The following is a 16,414-nucleotide window of genomic DNA, read 5'->3' on the forward strand; positions in this document are numbered from 1 at the left end:
TCAGAACATCAGCTTAGTTAACTTTACTGTCAGAGCATTATCTTGACTAATATTAATATCAGAACATCAGCTTAGTTAACTTTACTGTCAGAGCATTATCTTGACTAATATTAATATCAGAGCATCAGCTTAGTTAACTTTACTGTCAGAGCATTATCTGGACTAATATTAATGCTCTATTATTGAGCTTGTCTTTGCGTACTAAGAAGTACAGTTAATGCTCTATTATTGAGCTTGTCTAAACGTAGTAAGAAGTACATGCTCGTTTTTTTCCATGATCTATTTATAATACTACTTTTTTGAAGAGAAAACACGTGACGCATAAACATTTACATGACATTGTTCACTGAACCTTTTTTTTTCAAGGATTCCTCATCTTATATGAAAGAAGAATGAAAAAAATAGGCACAAGATATCACACATAAAACGCATTCGCCCGTGGCCATTCAACCTTCCTTGCGAAACGAAAACAAAATAGTGTGTTCTGTAAACCCTTTCTTATTGAAATAGCAGAGATACGAAATGTATATAATTGTTCAATGTATGCACGACCTTACATCGTTACAGTGAATACGTGTAAGTCAACAATTATAATGTTAACTGACTGCACTGCATCGGCTTGTGATTTTTAAACATTCATATATAATAACCAATGCGCGTTTTATTTGACTTTCGTTATGTCAGTCTATTTGTCAAACGATATTGTTAGTGTTTGTAGAGAAAACATCAGAAAAAAAAACAACAAAAACTGAACAATCACTTGAGAGCAGGCAATATTTTCTTATAGAATACATAAGTACAGTAAATATACAGCACAAATTTCTATATGTATATAAATATGTTACCTCTATCAAGCTATGTAACAAAAATAACACTTCTTAATGCAGTTGAACTATAAATCATATCCTTGACATAAAATTGAATGTACAGCATTAAAGACAGTTATGTATCTAGACCCGTGTATAAACACATGTGTATATAAACAAATTATGCATACATGATTTGAACAGTCACTTTCAAAATCTTCAAATATGAACAGTTGTTTCCATTTTGCCGCCATATCGTTTGAGTTGTTTGTTTTTAATAACTACTTTTATACATAAATTTTTATTTTGATAATAAACTTCGTTTCGAAAGTAAGTTATGTAGATTAAGACCCCTCGCTTTAGCACTGTGTGTGTTCAAGTAATATCACCCTTTATGTACATGTTTTACAGCTGAATGTGTAATAATTAAAACTATGTATTCTTCTATGTAGCTTATCAAAATCAGTACCTAAATATTAGTTTCTAGCAAATATTAAAACAATGATTAATTTCTATTGCTTAGTTTGTTTGAAGTTAATCACAAAGCTACACAATGGGCTATCTGTGCTCTGTCCACCGCTAGTATCGAAACCCGGTTTCTAGCGTTGCAAGTCCGCAGACATACCGCTGTGCCGCTGAAGGGCAAAAACAATGATATAAAACAAAATGGACATGATACCTTAGAACCATTCATACTTTCACATACATATATATTCTTGTATGTGTACGTACAATTTTGAAACAACACTAACAACCACACAACCACCATTAAACAAAAATTACAGATAATTTGTCAACATTTTTCAATAAATGTGACGAATGGTTTTGAATGAAATGTTTATTATCTGCAACCAACTGACATAGATTTCAAAACATCACGAACATTATTCATTCCTCTTTATTAATATTATTTAAGGATATTTTCCAAAGATGAACTAAACTAACATATATTTTTAGTTGAGATATTAAAACTTATCTACATAAACTCCAGAATACAGTATGGGGAAAGAAATCACAGTTGGAATATAAATCATTCTAACTGTATTGTCTACAGGAGGGAAGGGGGATGGAGCCTGACCCTCATCTCCAACACATGAAAACCAGTTCCCTCTTCGGATCCCCATAAAGAAAGACCGCAAATATCAGTTACCATAAACCAGCACCAGAGTTAGTATTCAAGTAGTCTTTCATTAAACTAAATGAAAAAAAACAAAAAACAACAGAATTTTTGACACCAACTTCAAGTCAATGGGATCAACAGAAACAAAATGGCGGACGTTTACATTTTCCCTAGAGAGGATGCTGTTGTGTACAAAACAGATTTTTGCACATCCAAGTAAAATTATTATAAAAAGACATTTTAGCATGTTTCACCACTCTAAGAGAAATTCATGTAGATTATGATTCTACTGGAATATTTTGACTTTTTATTTTTAAGAAAAGGGAATCTATTATGGAAAAAAAGTGAAAAAAAGCCGAGATTTTCTCATTATTTATGATAAATCTGCAGTTTTTAGTGTTTGAATGAATTTTTAATAACAACACGCCCTTTTTTACAGTACTTCATGGAATATCAAAATATCTAAGAAAACTAGTTAAGAAGGGTTGAAATATGAAGCTTATGTAAGCAGAAGGAAACAAAACGATATAATTCTGTGTGAATAATATAAAATAATCATATAAAAGGTGAATTAGTACCATTTAAAATATATATCTTAATGTATATGACTTTGTTTTATTCTTTTTGCATTTTCTATAATGCATGAAATGAATTAAATTTCATCCAAGGTCATTAAGGAGTCTCCAATTTCACTCTAAATTACCATTTTAGTTCGAACTAATGCGATAAAAACTTAAATTATTTCCATGAAATTGTTTAGGGTTAGAGTGGTCAAATATGTTAAAATGACTTTGTATAATCATCTTATTTACATGTGCAAACATTTTGTTTGTACATAAAAACATCCTATTGACCTGAAACGTAATTGACAGTGGACAATGATTAGACGTAACATTTTGGAACAGAGTGGATAAAAATGTCACCACCGGACCTCGACCAAGTTTAACAGAATACCTAAGAGTACCTTTTCAGTAATTTTTTCTATCTCTTTATGCAAAAGTAAACATATATATGAACAGAGTCATGGTAAGTCAAAATTTAAATGTATACTCCCACCCCACCCCCGCACGCAAATATATATTAATTCTTACATTTATGTAATATGACTTAACTGTTAGGTGATGGACGAACTTAGAATAGGATGTTCACATTTAAGGGAACATATAATTAGAGATGTTGGAAGCAAGTATGTTTCTAAAATAATTAATTCCTTCAGTCCATATTTATGTGTTAAATGAAATAACGGTTAATAACATTGATAAAATGTATCAGGTGAACGCTATGACGCAAGGAATACGGACCATGTCTATGTATTTATTATGTTTTTTAAATATTCCATTTTTTATGTTTCTAAGGGTAAACGTTTAATGAGAGTTCTTGAAAATTTGTGAAATTATTTTTGTAACTTCTAGAAACTTCATTTTGCTTATTGTTATTTATTTGTAAAAGTTCTCATATCAGCATGGCGAGGCAAGAAGACATCTATCTGTCGGTCTCTTTGTCTAGCTATTTATTAACTATTGTAAAAGTAACTTACTCTTGGCCTATAAGACTGAAACGCTGCAGATGTTTTGAAATTAAACCGACTTAGTCAGCTAGTGATCAATGTTACTCTCACAATCGAAACATTCAGATTAAAATATCCTTTCTATCCCTGGTCGGTCATACTCGAACAACTGCATCCCATCGCACAGACTATGACAGCTGCTACATTCAGCATACTACTAATAGTTACAGGGGCACTCTTCTATGGAGCGTGAGTCAGGTGGAAAACGCAAACAGTGAACGACCCGATATACAAAGGGTTTTCTCCTCTCGAAATGAAAATGTGTAAAGTGCATTTTTTTACGTATTTATAATTAGAACTTTACACTTCCTTTCTAGCTTGTTATGGAATTGAACTAAAATTTCATAAAGCGTTTTGATTCCTTGTTATCAAAGAATCTGTTTTACTTATTTTGATGATTTTTATTAAGATAAATTGATTACCAATGGCAAACACTATGACATAAGGTCACATAATAATGCGTACTATATCAGTATCAATATTCTACCGTGCAGTCCTACTTGAATTTAACGCATTATTAAAAAAGGGTTAAAATAGTTGAACATGCTGTTATAAACCATGTTTTGTGTTTAAATCAATAGACATTTAAAATGGGATTCCATAATAGTAAATTTATGTTAGCGAAATTGTAATAAATCAACTAAAGAAAAAAATAAGTTCACGATATTAACTAAATACTTTTTTAAATAAATGTCGACAGAATGTGAGAAGTATATGATTACTTAACTACACACTCTTTATTTCGTTGAACGACTTAAGACGTATCTCATATACTTATACGTAGAAATTTATCATGAAAATATCCTTATGCTAAAGTACACAACAACTGATTAGTTTTATGTTCATTTCTAGACGTGAGTTTAGTTTAGCGGTTACTATTTGTATGTTGGTTAGTACCAAATAACTTAGTAAACTAAAAACATAATATTAACACCAGAAAGCTTATTTTAAAAGCTAAAAAAGAACCAACAAAAAACATTGAAGCGGCTTGTTTAGAGATCTACACTGGAATTATAAAACATTAGAACCTTTTTCATTGACCTGAATAAATCCAGTAGTAGTTTCGTGTTTCTCACACCTCCAAATTCTGTTGGAGGTAAGTATCCGGAAATAGGACTAACGTCCTAGTTCGGGCACCGGGTGAGCATGTTTCGGTGTGTCGGGGATTCGAACCCGCGACCCTCAGATTGCAAGTCGGGTGCCCTAACCACCTGGCCAATAAATCCAGTGAATAAGAACAATGGACATCATTACGTAGTGTAAATAATGACTTCTTCTTTTTTTTTTTTTCTCAGTGTTCCTCTTCATACACACTGTTATATTTTATTGAGAACAAAAAGTTAATTACATTGATTCCGCTTAGTGTTACTAGTTTGCCTCTAATATGACAACCCTACAGTACGTTACAGAATTATAAAGTGTTTGTAAACAAAAATGTGTAAATTCCATATATTTTTTTAGGTTTTACAGAATATAACAAAAGTGTGCTGTTAACACTATGCTTACCCCAGATATCACGTAGCACCTCTCTTTTACTCAGGGATTAAATCAAGTCCCATTTCAAAATGTATCGTCAAGAAACCGTCATACAACTAATATGTTTTAATGACCATGCATCTTTAATGACAAATTCGAAACAGTTTCAAATAAATTAGTGTATATGTTTTCTAAATTGCTTTACAAACCACAACTTATTAAGAAATGGTGTTTATCATGAAATAAACACGTCAGCTTTAAGACAAGAAAAATAGTAACATGGAGAAAACAAAAGTGCTATCATAACCTATATTTCATTGACGGAAGTGACCTTATAATTATGCTGTATAGTACATAAACTATCAATATATATTAATGGGTATGAGTTTTAGCCTTGATCGTGTATCGATCCCGGCCACCAGCTTTCATTGACTGATTCAATGTTACTTTTTCACCCGACACCAACAGAATTATTGTATCTTTTAATATTCATATATAAAGTATAAATATATGATTTATACCCTTCATATTTGTCATAATTTGCATATAATTAGCTCACAAATTAAAGGCTAGAATCAAGTTAATAAGTTGTAAATATTAGACCCAATAGCCTTATACGTTAATGTTCATATAATTGCAATTTGAAATCAAGCAGAAAACCAGCTCAGCTACATTACCAGCTACGTCCGTGGTTGTTAGATGAAAATATTAAATGACGCGCGAAATAAACCGTCCGCACTCGTTAGATGTTGTCGACTGCCACCGACCGTCCGTGCTTGGGTCGCTCTGCTACGATGCAGTTGAAGAACACGTTTATTGCGCGATACGAGTTTAGTAAGTGGTATTGTTGTGTAACAAGCCCCCAAAATACATGGCATTCGTTGCTCACGGATGTTTTTAATGCCACAAATACCGCAAAGAAATGAGACCTAACTATGTTAACCACACCACTCCCATATGGAACAAATATATAACAGTCGAAGTTCTACTCTCATACTGAGGACCCGTTACAGCGAAATGACGTCAAGTGCATAAAATCAGAATAATTCATTTTATATTACTTTTTTGTATTAATTATGCTAGGAAAAATAAACGTAATTAAGGAAATTATGGCAGTTAATTAAAGAAACTAATAAAAGTATTGCATAACAGGAAGTTAGAAACTGACAAATGTGTTTATTAGAATTGGATTCCCTATATATCGAAATGCAATATCGGTGAAACAAACAACAACAACAACATTAAGGAGGAGTTTACTGGTATAGTTGGCAGTGTTATACCTTACAGTATCAGATCCAAAAATTTGTAAGAGTAATAATAATAATAATACTCCTTATATTATGAAGTTCGAATCAAAACTTTTGTGTAAACACAATTATAACAAAATTCAATATACCGGTTTTATATTTTTTAAGGATTTGACCAGAAGATAGATGAAAGAAATTTGTAGCCTACAAGAATTATTAAAAACATACATAACACAACCCCTCACATTTCTAGAACTTTCTGTAGACGTAGACAATGAAGTCCTTTACTCTTAGGTTTACTGTAAACATTGAAAAGACAATCAAATCTTTTAGTCTTCCACGATTTACTGTAGACGCAGCCATACGACCTTTCAACCCACAAGGCTTCCTGCAAACATAAACGATACAACTAACTGCATATCCAGAAAATATATCATTTAGTCCTCCATGACTTATAGAAATATAGGCAGTACAAATTATGTTATAATAATTGATGTTAAAGATATTCAACCCTCCAACATTTGCTGCGGAGATAAACAGAGACAATCTTTTAATCCTCTAAGACATGCTGTTGGCACATAAAATACAGCTCTTCAGCCCTCTTGGACTTTCTTCGAACATAGATACTGAAAAACTTCCAAAACTTACTAAAAAATAGGCAATACAATATTTCAGCCCTTTAAAAGCTGCTGCGGATATAAACACTGACAGATTTTCAATCCTCTTAGACTTATTGTGAACATAAATACTAACAACGATTCAGCTCTTCAAGGCTCATTGTAAACATATACAATGTAAACTTTTAGATCTACAGGACTAGTTGGTCTTGGATGTAATAGTGCTCAGTTCACTTGACTGCTCCTTCGGAACTCCTACGTAGACACAATACAGTTTACAATATAATCACCAACCTTCTTTATAGCATGCCAATGAAACACCACATTTTACAGTTCAAATACAGATGAGTATCTGGATACATAAGTTTCCATCAACTTACAGTACTGAGTGTCACACAAAACATTCTAAATAAGATATGATTGGTTTGTTTTGAATATCGCGCAAAGCTACACGAGAGCCATTTGCACTAGCCGTCCCTAATTTAGCAGTGAAAGACTAGAGGGAAGGTAGCTATTCATCCCCATCCACCGCCAACTATTGGGCTACTCTTTTACTAACGAATAGTGGGACTGACCATCACATTAAAACGCCCCCACGACTGAAAGGCCGAGCATGTTTGGTGAAATGGGAATTCGAATCCGCGACCCGCAGATTGCGAGTCGAGCGCCCTGGCCGTACCCTAAATAAGAATAAACAAAATTATGCGACTAACACGAATCATCTACGCGATGCTAATTTAATAACAGAAAACAGTGCACTATATTGTTTGACAACCGTAAAGATGACAAACTAGTGGAAAACAGTGTTAAAGCTGTTAAGTAAATGGACTTAGTTATCAACAATTTAGACATCGACGATGATATGCTAAATAAGATGTTATGAACGTCGTCTTTCTCAAACTGGTAATTGATCAATGCTTCTCTCTCAGTGCTGAGCCTTCAGGTAAAAGATTAGCACAAACATCACTAAACCAAAATTTCTGAATCACTTGAAACCTATTTTAATGATAGCTCTAAGCAAATCAAAAGCAATATAACGAAATTCTCAATATTTTAAACATGGTACTTAGGATACAGTTTAACAGATCAGCAATAATCACCAAGTCAACGTCTCTGCGAAACTGTAAGCGTTTGTAGTAGTTTCCTATTTTTTTTTACAATTACTCGAAACTTTCAAAACAAGTAATGTAGTATGTAATGAAGTTATCATCTGAAAAATCATTTTAACATAAAACACACAAAACGCATGTGTACAATACATTCAAGATGTTAGTGTTCTATTTGTGAAACACTTGAGATACACATAATAAATATTGTATTACAACAACTTGATATATAATAACTTTATATGTACGTATATGTATATCTATATATGTACATATTTTTAAGTTTTAGTACACTTGAAGGAAATTAGATAAGTTTGTTTATTATGAATTTCGGGAAAGCTACATGAAGACTATATGCGCTAGCCGTCCCTAATTTAGCAGTGAAAGGCAGCTATTCATCACCACCCTCCGCCAACTCTTGGGCTAGTCTTTTACCAACGAATAGTGGAATTGATCGATTCGAACCCGCGATCCGCAGATTGCGAGTCGAGCGCCCTAACCACCTGGCCATGCCGGGCCATTAGATAAGTGACACATATGTCACTCTATATGATTGTATTTATCCAATTTTCTCTCTCAGAAAAAGTAAACATATGACTGATTCTCTATGTATTGTCTTGTAAAGCATACATGGTTATTAAATATATATCATAATAGGAATAGACGAAAAAACATTTCCCTGAGAAGTTAACAATATGTAACTCTTCCAGTTTTGATGAGAACTTTATAACATTACTGCTGTATCAACTACACTGTGCATCTTGTTTAATATAGTTATACTGTTCCTTGATATCCGACTGCTGTCACTGCGCGGTTAATTACAAGTGTTATTCTGATTGCCACTTGTCAAGTCGTATAGATACCAAACAATTATTACCAACCACTAATGTACACTGCTTTTAAAACACGTGCCCCTCAGTATCAAAGCGGCATGTCTGCGAACTTACAACGCCATAAAGCGGGTTTCGATACCCGTGGAGGGCAGAGCACAGATACCCCATTGTGTAGCTTTGTGCTTAACTTCAAACTAACTAAATTTTAAACAGGTATATTATTATTACATTGGTGTTCTAATTATACTGTTGTCTGTGATTTAATTATTACTTTTATAGAGTTGCTATTGCTTATTTTAAATACAATATTACAAGACAAACATTTGTCCTGAGACACATATGGCGTTGATTGATGTTCATTTATTTAATGTCATATGGAAATGAAAAATTTTAATATATTATTTTATGCAGATAGATGTCGTTAATTTGGTGGTATCCAATAAGAAAATTGTAAGCTCAACGTGGTCGATACTTTCTCATGAAACATTACCTTCACGTAATACTTTATTATGAAAAAACTACATCTTGTTCATCTTTGATGTTTAGTGTTAAAAAGATCAAATATAAACTAGCGATATAAAAGTAATTATGAAGAGTAATGCTTTTCAAATTTTAAAATTTCCTGAAAAATAATGATTTTTGAAGAAGCCTACAGAGTAGAGAGTTTCTGAAGCTGGTTTATATGTGAAAAACGGGTAAACTGAGCTTAAAATGTTTTATACAAAAGAGTGAACATTTTATAATCTTAAATGTGAAATTTTTGACGCATTACAACATTTAAGACTGACATCATGCACAGTGGTTTATTAACAATTTAGAATATCGAAATTGTTGTAGAATGACAAAATTTATCTCATTGTTAGTTTATTAATGAATTTAAAGTAAGGGTTGGCAGGGAACATATCAATATTCAGATTTTAACAATGACTTAATGACCTACATAATTTTCTTTACAAAGAAATTAAATATAAAAAGTATCATAATAATACCAGAAATGTTTTGCCAAATATGAGAATCTTCTAAACAAATTGCAAGAAAAGATAACACCTTTCCTTTTTGCACTAGGTAAACAAAAAGCCAGGTTATACACCAAATCGTATGACAATTCTACTTTCTAAGTGCAAATGTAGACTTTAAAATGTAAGATATTTCTTACACTGAGATTTCTAGTGATTAGGCTCAGCAAAAAATCATTCAATGTGGTTTATTAACAACACAATATTTCTATTCAAGAATACTTGCTGATAGTTATTGCAAGACATGATGGTTGTACTAAATAGTATAATATGATTCACTCAGAACATTTCAAGCCAATAGTAATAGCACAGAACTTCATAATTAAACTTCAAGACAATTTCAGGCCGATTGTTATACTCCAGGATATGATGAATAGCGCTTAGAAGTTTTGGGTTTGATGTAGTTTCCAGACCACAGGGGGAGAAGGAAAGATTGTTAAAACATGAAAAAAATAATAATAAATTTACCAGCATTTAAAACCAATCTTAAACAAAACTGGTCTTTCTTTGAAAAGATCCAAAGAAAAATGTATTGTGACTATATTAACCCATATATTCTTAGCATTAAATGTATACCCTTAGAATTAATTTTTGTCAAAAGAAGTCACCTTCTAAAACAGTTCTAGTTTCTAAAGCAATTTACAGAGCAGAACACAAGGGAACCTCTTTTTTTATTGTTTCATTTATATCACTAAATACCAAAACGCTTTGCATATGTTCATTAGTGTTGTTTGTTTTTGGAATAATAAAAAATATGGAAATTTATAGAGCTTCGGTTGGAAATTTAATATATTGTTATATTGTTATTGTATTGTTATTTACTATATTGTTATTGTATTGTTATTTACTATATTGTTATTGTATTTTTATATTGTTATTGTATTGTTATTTATTATATTGTTATTGTATTGTTATTTACTATATTGTTATTGTATTGTTATTTATTATATTGTTATTGTATTGTTATTTACTATATTGTTATTGTATTGTTATTTACTAGATTGTTATTGTATTGTTATTTATTATATTGTTATTGTATTGTTATTTACTAGATTGTTATTGTATTGTTATTTATTATATTGTTATTGTATTGTTATTTACTATATTGTTATTGCAGAGTTTCGGTCTCATAAAACCAACTATGTAAAAAAGTCATACAATGAAAGTCCATGATTTGAAGCTTCATCAAAAACAATGAAATATATGCTTGAAACTACAATAAGAATGTTTATATATACAAGATAGGGGAGTTAAGACATGTGAACCTAAAATTAAAAGACACTGAAAGATTGGAATTAAGAACAGCTTAGAATTAATATTTGTATGAAAGTGCAGATCACAAAATTTGCTAAGCTTTGTAAGCGCTTTCAGACTTGTCGAACGTAATGAAAATAGCTATTATAAGTGCCTTAGCTCTGTTAGAACAATATATCACTGGTAGTTTTCAGTCCTCCTTTAAATCCTTTCCCACCAGTGGTTACCACTAACCTGGTAAAATCACAGATCCACTAAGGATCCAGTTGAACCAGGTAAAATCACAGATCTACTAAGGACCAGTTGAACCAGGTAAAATCACAGCTCTACTAAGGATCCAGTTGAACCAGGTAAAATCACAGATCCACTAAGGATCCAGTTGAACCAGGTAAAATCACAGATCCACTAAGGATCCAGTTGAACCAGGTAAAATCACAGATCTACTAAGGATCCAGTTGAACCAGGTAAAATCACAGATCTACTAAGGATCCAGTTGAACCAGGTAAAATCACAGATCTACTAAGGATCCAATTGATTAAGCATACCATTTCTAAGCTGTTTTAAAATAATTTCAGTTTAACGAATTTCTGCGTTACGAGCAAATTCTTGAATCAGAAGTTATGATTTTTAATTAGATATCTGGTATTACACATACAAGCACATACATACATTCATGATACTAAAAACAAATTGTATATGATGAAAATAACACAAAACTAGAAATCTGATAACACAAGTGCTTTTGGAAGGCAGATTATTTTCTTTAGGAGTGAATTAGGAATGAGTAAGACGCGTAAAGTGTAAAAGTTGGGGTTGTATATCTATATACAGAATGGTAAAATTAATATTTGGCTCTGGGACAGATCAATAGGTATGTTGCATGTAACTATGCTATTAGTAACATCATAGCATGTAGATTAATGTTGCCGCTTTATTGAAGCATGATTTTTGTTGTTTAAACCCCATACTGGTAGAAAAACTTCACAAATCTGCGAGAAACAGGAAGTTAGTTTTCGATTACATGACTTGCACCAGTAAATTTTATTCATGGTACAGAAGCCAGGTTACTATAAAGGCTAGGTATGACTATATGTTGACTGTATAGCAAAACATGGATCTTTATCTCGAGCGTTATAACATATATAATTGACCCCCCCCAGTGGCACAGTCTGCGGACTTACAACGCTAGAATCCGGGTTTCGATACCCGTGGTGGGCAGAGCACAGATAGCCCATTGTGTAGCTTTGTGCTTAATTACAAACAAACAAACAATATAATTGAGTCTTCTTATTGTTTATAAAAAATATTTTTTTATAAAACAAAATTTCTGCTGCATGAAAGATGATTAGCTGAACACATAGTGTAAAGGTTATTTTAACTTTTATGATGATTAGCTGAACACATAGTGTAAAGGTTATTTTAACTTTTATGATGATTAGCTGAACACATACTGTAAAGGTTATTTTAACTTTTATGTTGATTAGCTGAACACATAGTGTAAAGGTTATATTAACTTTTATGCCTGTGTTTTTTGTTGTAATTCATTCCGTAATCATTGAAAGAAAATAATATTAGCATAATAAAATATATTTTATGAACAATGTGATTGAAGTGTTAAGAAATCCAATCTAAATAGATAGATATTTAATGTTAAAACTTATACACTCGACTTTTTATTCATTTGTATATTTGGACTTATTACATTCATAACTGTTTAAGCAAAGAACGTCAACTCCAAGTGATGTACCATACTCTTGCGAATTATGTTTAATCCCTATTTTCGGTTACACAGGCCATGAAGATAGATTTTGGGCTATTGTTTCACTACTGCCACCTTCTGGGAGAGATCACTGATTAAAAATAATGGAATAAAATCTCGAATATATTTTTAATAGTAACAAAAATCCATAAGAAGTTTTTCATTAATATAATGATATACGCTGACAGTATTATGAAAATGTAAAGGAATATAGCTTACATTACCATGATGTCTAAAAGTTAACGAAATAGAGAAAAGAATGTTGGTTGGTTTGAATTTTTTTATATAAAAGAAATCTTATTAATATTAAAAAAATCAACATGTAAAAATAAAACATCAACCCATGGTTGATTATTTCAATTGCAGAATTTGTGAATTATAAAATAGGGGAAATACACTCCAATAATGTACATAGTTATTATAAGCATGTCCTTCCGTTAGAAGCTTTTTGTTTCAATCCTGACAGGTTTTTTTTTTTATTATTAGGCAAATACACCTTTTCTGTAGAACATTTGTAAAATCAATTTTAATTTAACAATAATCAACTAAAACCATAACAAAACCTAAACATTTTTTTTAAAGTTGAAATAACTCTTCAGTTAAGCTCACAATTAATAATCTCATCAAACGTTTGTAATTAACCAAAATAAGGAATATCTTAAGACCGTACTGCTGTACAGTCATCCAATAGTATTATAATTCATATTATTTGTATAAGCCTTTACTATCAGGATGGCTTGTATCTTGCAGTATTAATAATTATTACAAAAACCTTGGTGTACACGCAGAATTAATTAAATGTGTGTGTGTTTCATTTTATTTTATTTTTTGTACCTTAACTTGATCTGATGGAACATGTGTGTGTGTTGGAAGGTATGATGAGACAAAGTTTGGAAGGAAAAGCAAACTTAAAAATTTTCCATATAGTAAACTTCCTACTTGGAAAATAAAACACTTGAAACGTCACTTAAGTAATTTGTTATTTAACTGGTAATAACTCAACCATTGTTATTGTTTATAGCTCTGTGAAATTCTTAGACATCACTCCTATATCTGTTACACTGAACGTGTGTAAGACATGCTAATCGCAGGAAAACAAATTTGCCCAAAGATTTGGTGTGGTTCTTGTTAAGCGCAAAGTGCTCTGCTCATCGCGGGTATCGAAACCAGATTTGTTTAGCGTTATGAGCCCTCACATTTACCGCTGAGTCACCAGGGCCGAAAGAACTTGGAAAGTTTAAAAAAATAATCCGAGGAAAAATATTAGTAATTTGATAGTACAATTAATCTGAACAGTTAATAATACAACATAAGCTAATCTAAAATTGACAGAAATTATATTAAAAAATTGTTTTTTGTTTCAAACAAACCCAAAGGAACAAATTAAATGTTTTGATGTCAATGTATTCTAAACTAAATACTTACTAGATCTTTCGTGATTATATATATATCTTTAAAAGTAATAGCTGGTTAGAAAATACACTTCGTGACGTAAAAAGAAGCGAGAAATATAAATTTGAGGGAAGTATGACTTAAGATACTTTTGCTAAAATTAATGAGTTCTAAACTCCACCACATATGAGTCACTATATTTAATCAATGTTTACTACTACTCACACTTCTATTACCGTCAGGCCAATAATCTCTTTCATGGCCTCATAAAGTTGTATACTACGTCGAGAAAAGAACATTTCAACTTAACACGAGCAATGTAAAAGCACCCACCCACACTAGCAGTTAGGAATAGGCGACTGAAACATTGGATAAGTTAAGTAAATATACGTCTTGGTAAATGTAAATTTATTGTATAATACTGTGTACAGAAATAGGACAATGGTACTCCAGTAAAAAATCTATACACTACATCTTCTCTTAAGTTCCATTTTCCAGTGGATCATTTGACACTAAAATATCACACCAAACTTTCTCTATTTTGAATTTACAGTTTAATTTATCGGTTTGATATTTTATATAATTAGATGAACAAAGAAAAATTGGTGTTTTTGTTTGGAAGAGACGAAGAAAACCATGTTATGCGTTACATTTTACGTAATGTTAAAACGTTTAATATTTTATTACTAATTAATGTCTTTGAGTACGGTTTTTGATCTTCAAATATAACCTTTCTCGAGATAAGATCTATAGAAAACAATGTTTCATGCTTGGTTACACCACTTTTACCTGGTCACTAAAACAACCTACATATGTCTTGACTAAAGAGCCGAAAAGTACTAAACCATAGTTTTGCAGACAGGTCTAACAAACGACACTAAGAGGTCTGATGTAATTTTATCATAAGTTTCTTAAATGAATCGTAAAATATCTCCCGAAAAAGATACTCACAGAAGACAACTATATACGAGTATTCCTATGCTTAATGTTAACTATAGCCTAACAAATGCATATCATACTTAAAATACATGACATCTACATATAATTCGATTTTTTTACTTAATGCTCTTATTATATTGCAAAGTCGTTACAATCGAAAATTAATTCCCATGTTCTGACATCAGGCAGGCAGTATAGACTTTTCAGTAATACAGTAGTTCACACACATACTTCTTAAAGTAATTCCTTAATGCACGTAGTAGAGATTGTGGTCAAATTATATCAGGTATCTAACAATGGTCAGATAAACCTACTTTTAGAGTTGAAAAATTAAGAATACCACAGTTTGTTAAGCAGGAATGTAATCATTTCGTGAAAAAAATCAATTTGATAATTCTCTAAAATTAATGAACGGGTGTGGTTAGTTTCTTCCTGATTAGTACTTCTTAATACTTATTGTATTGATAACCAAGTCAATGCGATAACTATTTGTTTCAATATAGTAAATTTTAAGGAATTTTAAACGTTGTATAATATGCTACTTTCCCCATAGTGTCGTGCTGAATTAGGCAGTTGCTGCCCATTTCACCTTTTTATTTTTTTTCTGTTGTTTATTATGAAGACTCTGCCTAAGTCATCTATGAAACAATTAGCTTACATAATTGTTGACATAGAAGATTTATATGTATAATGAAAGCTTTCATTCCAGTTTAACCAACAGTGCATACCCCATGCATCTAATAATAACTTTCTATGTATTTGTCAGCGTATTAAATGAGTAAGTTTGTCATAAATGCAACAATAAAGACTTGACCACGCTCATAATTAAGATTACTCTTTGATATCAAGCCTATAGATTTATTTACATATTTTCCAGGTATAAAACATTAATGTTTATTATGTTCAGTGCACATAATACCAACAGATCCTTAGTAAAAAGAAGACTGTTCAGAGACATGAATTGAAAACCAACATAATCTCAACATTGGCCAGTTCCGGTCAACGTAAATTTACGTTTATATTGTCAACTGTAAAATCAACATTCCTTATTCTGCTTACAATAGGCATACAGGCGGTCTTACAAATGCTGTCTTATTTCGAATTTATTCACTCGACCAAACCGACGCCATGCTTGAACTTGACTGTTTACGTTTACCTCAACGCCATCGTATCGCAGGTAACATACAGCTGAATTGGTAACGATGGCAGCCATGGCTCGCTAAACTGTAAATGTGGCCCTGCTGAAAAAAAATCTTACGACTCACGAAAGCGATGATTTTTT

The 16,414-nt window shown here is 31.6% G+C and overlaps 1 protein-coding gene across 1 annotated transcript in view; it reads right to left on the reverse strand.

Moving 5' to 3' along the window:
• LOC106478438 (zinc finger protein ZIC 4-like) overlaps positions 1–16,414 on the reverse strand; it is a 32,246-nt gene that overhangs the window by 14,129 nt on the left and 1,703 nt on the right. The gene's annotated exons all lie outside the window — the stretch shown is intronic.

Source organism: Limulus polyphemus, unplaced genomic scaffold (assembly GCF_000517525.1).
Source record: "Limulus polyphemus unplaced genomic scaffold, Limulus_polyphemus-2.1.2 Scaffold211, whole genome shotgun sequence".
Classification (NCBI taxonomy): domain Eukaryota; kingdom Metazoa; phylum Arthropoda; class Merostomata; order Xiphosura; family Limulidae; genus Limulus; species Limulus polyphemus.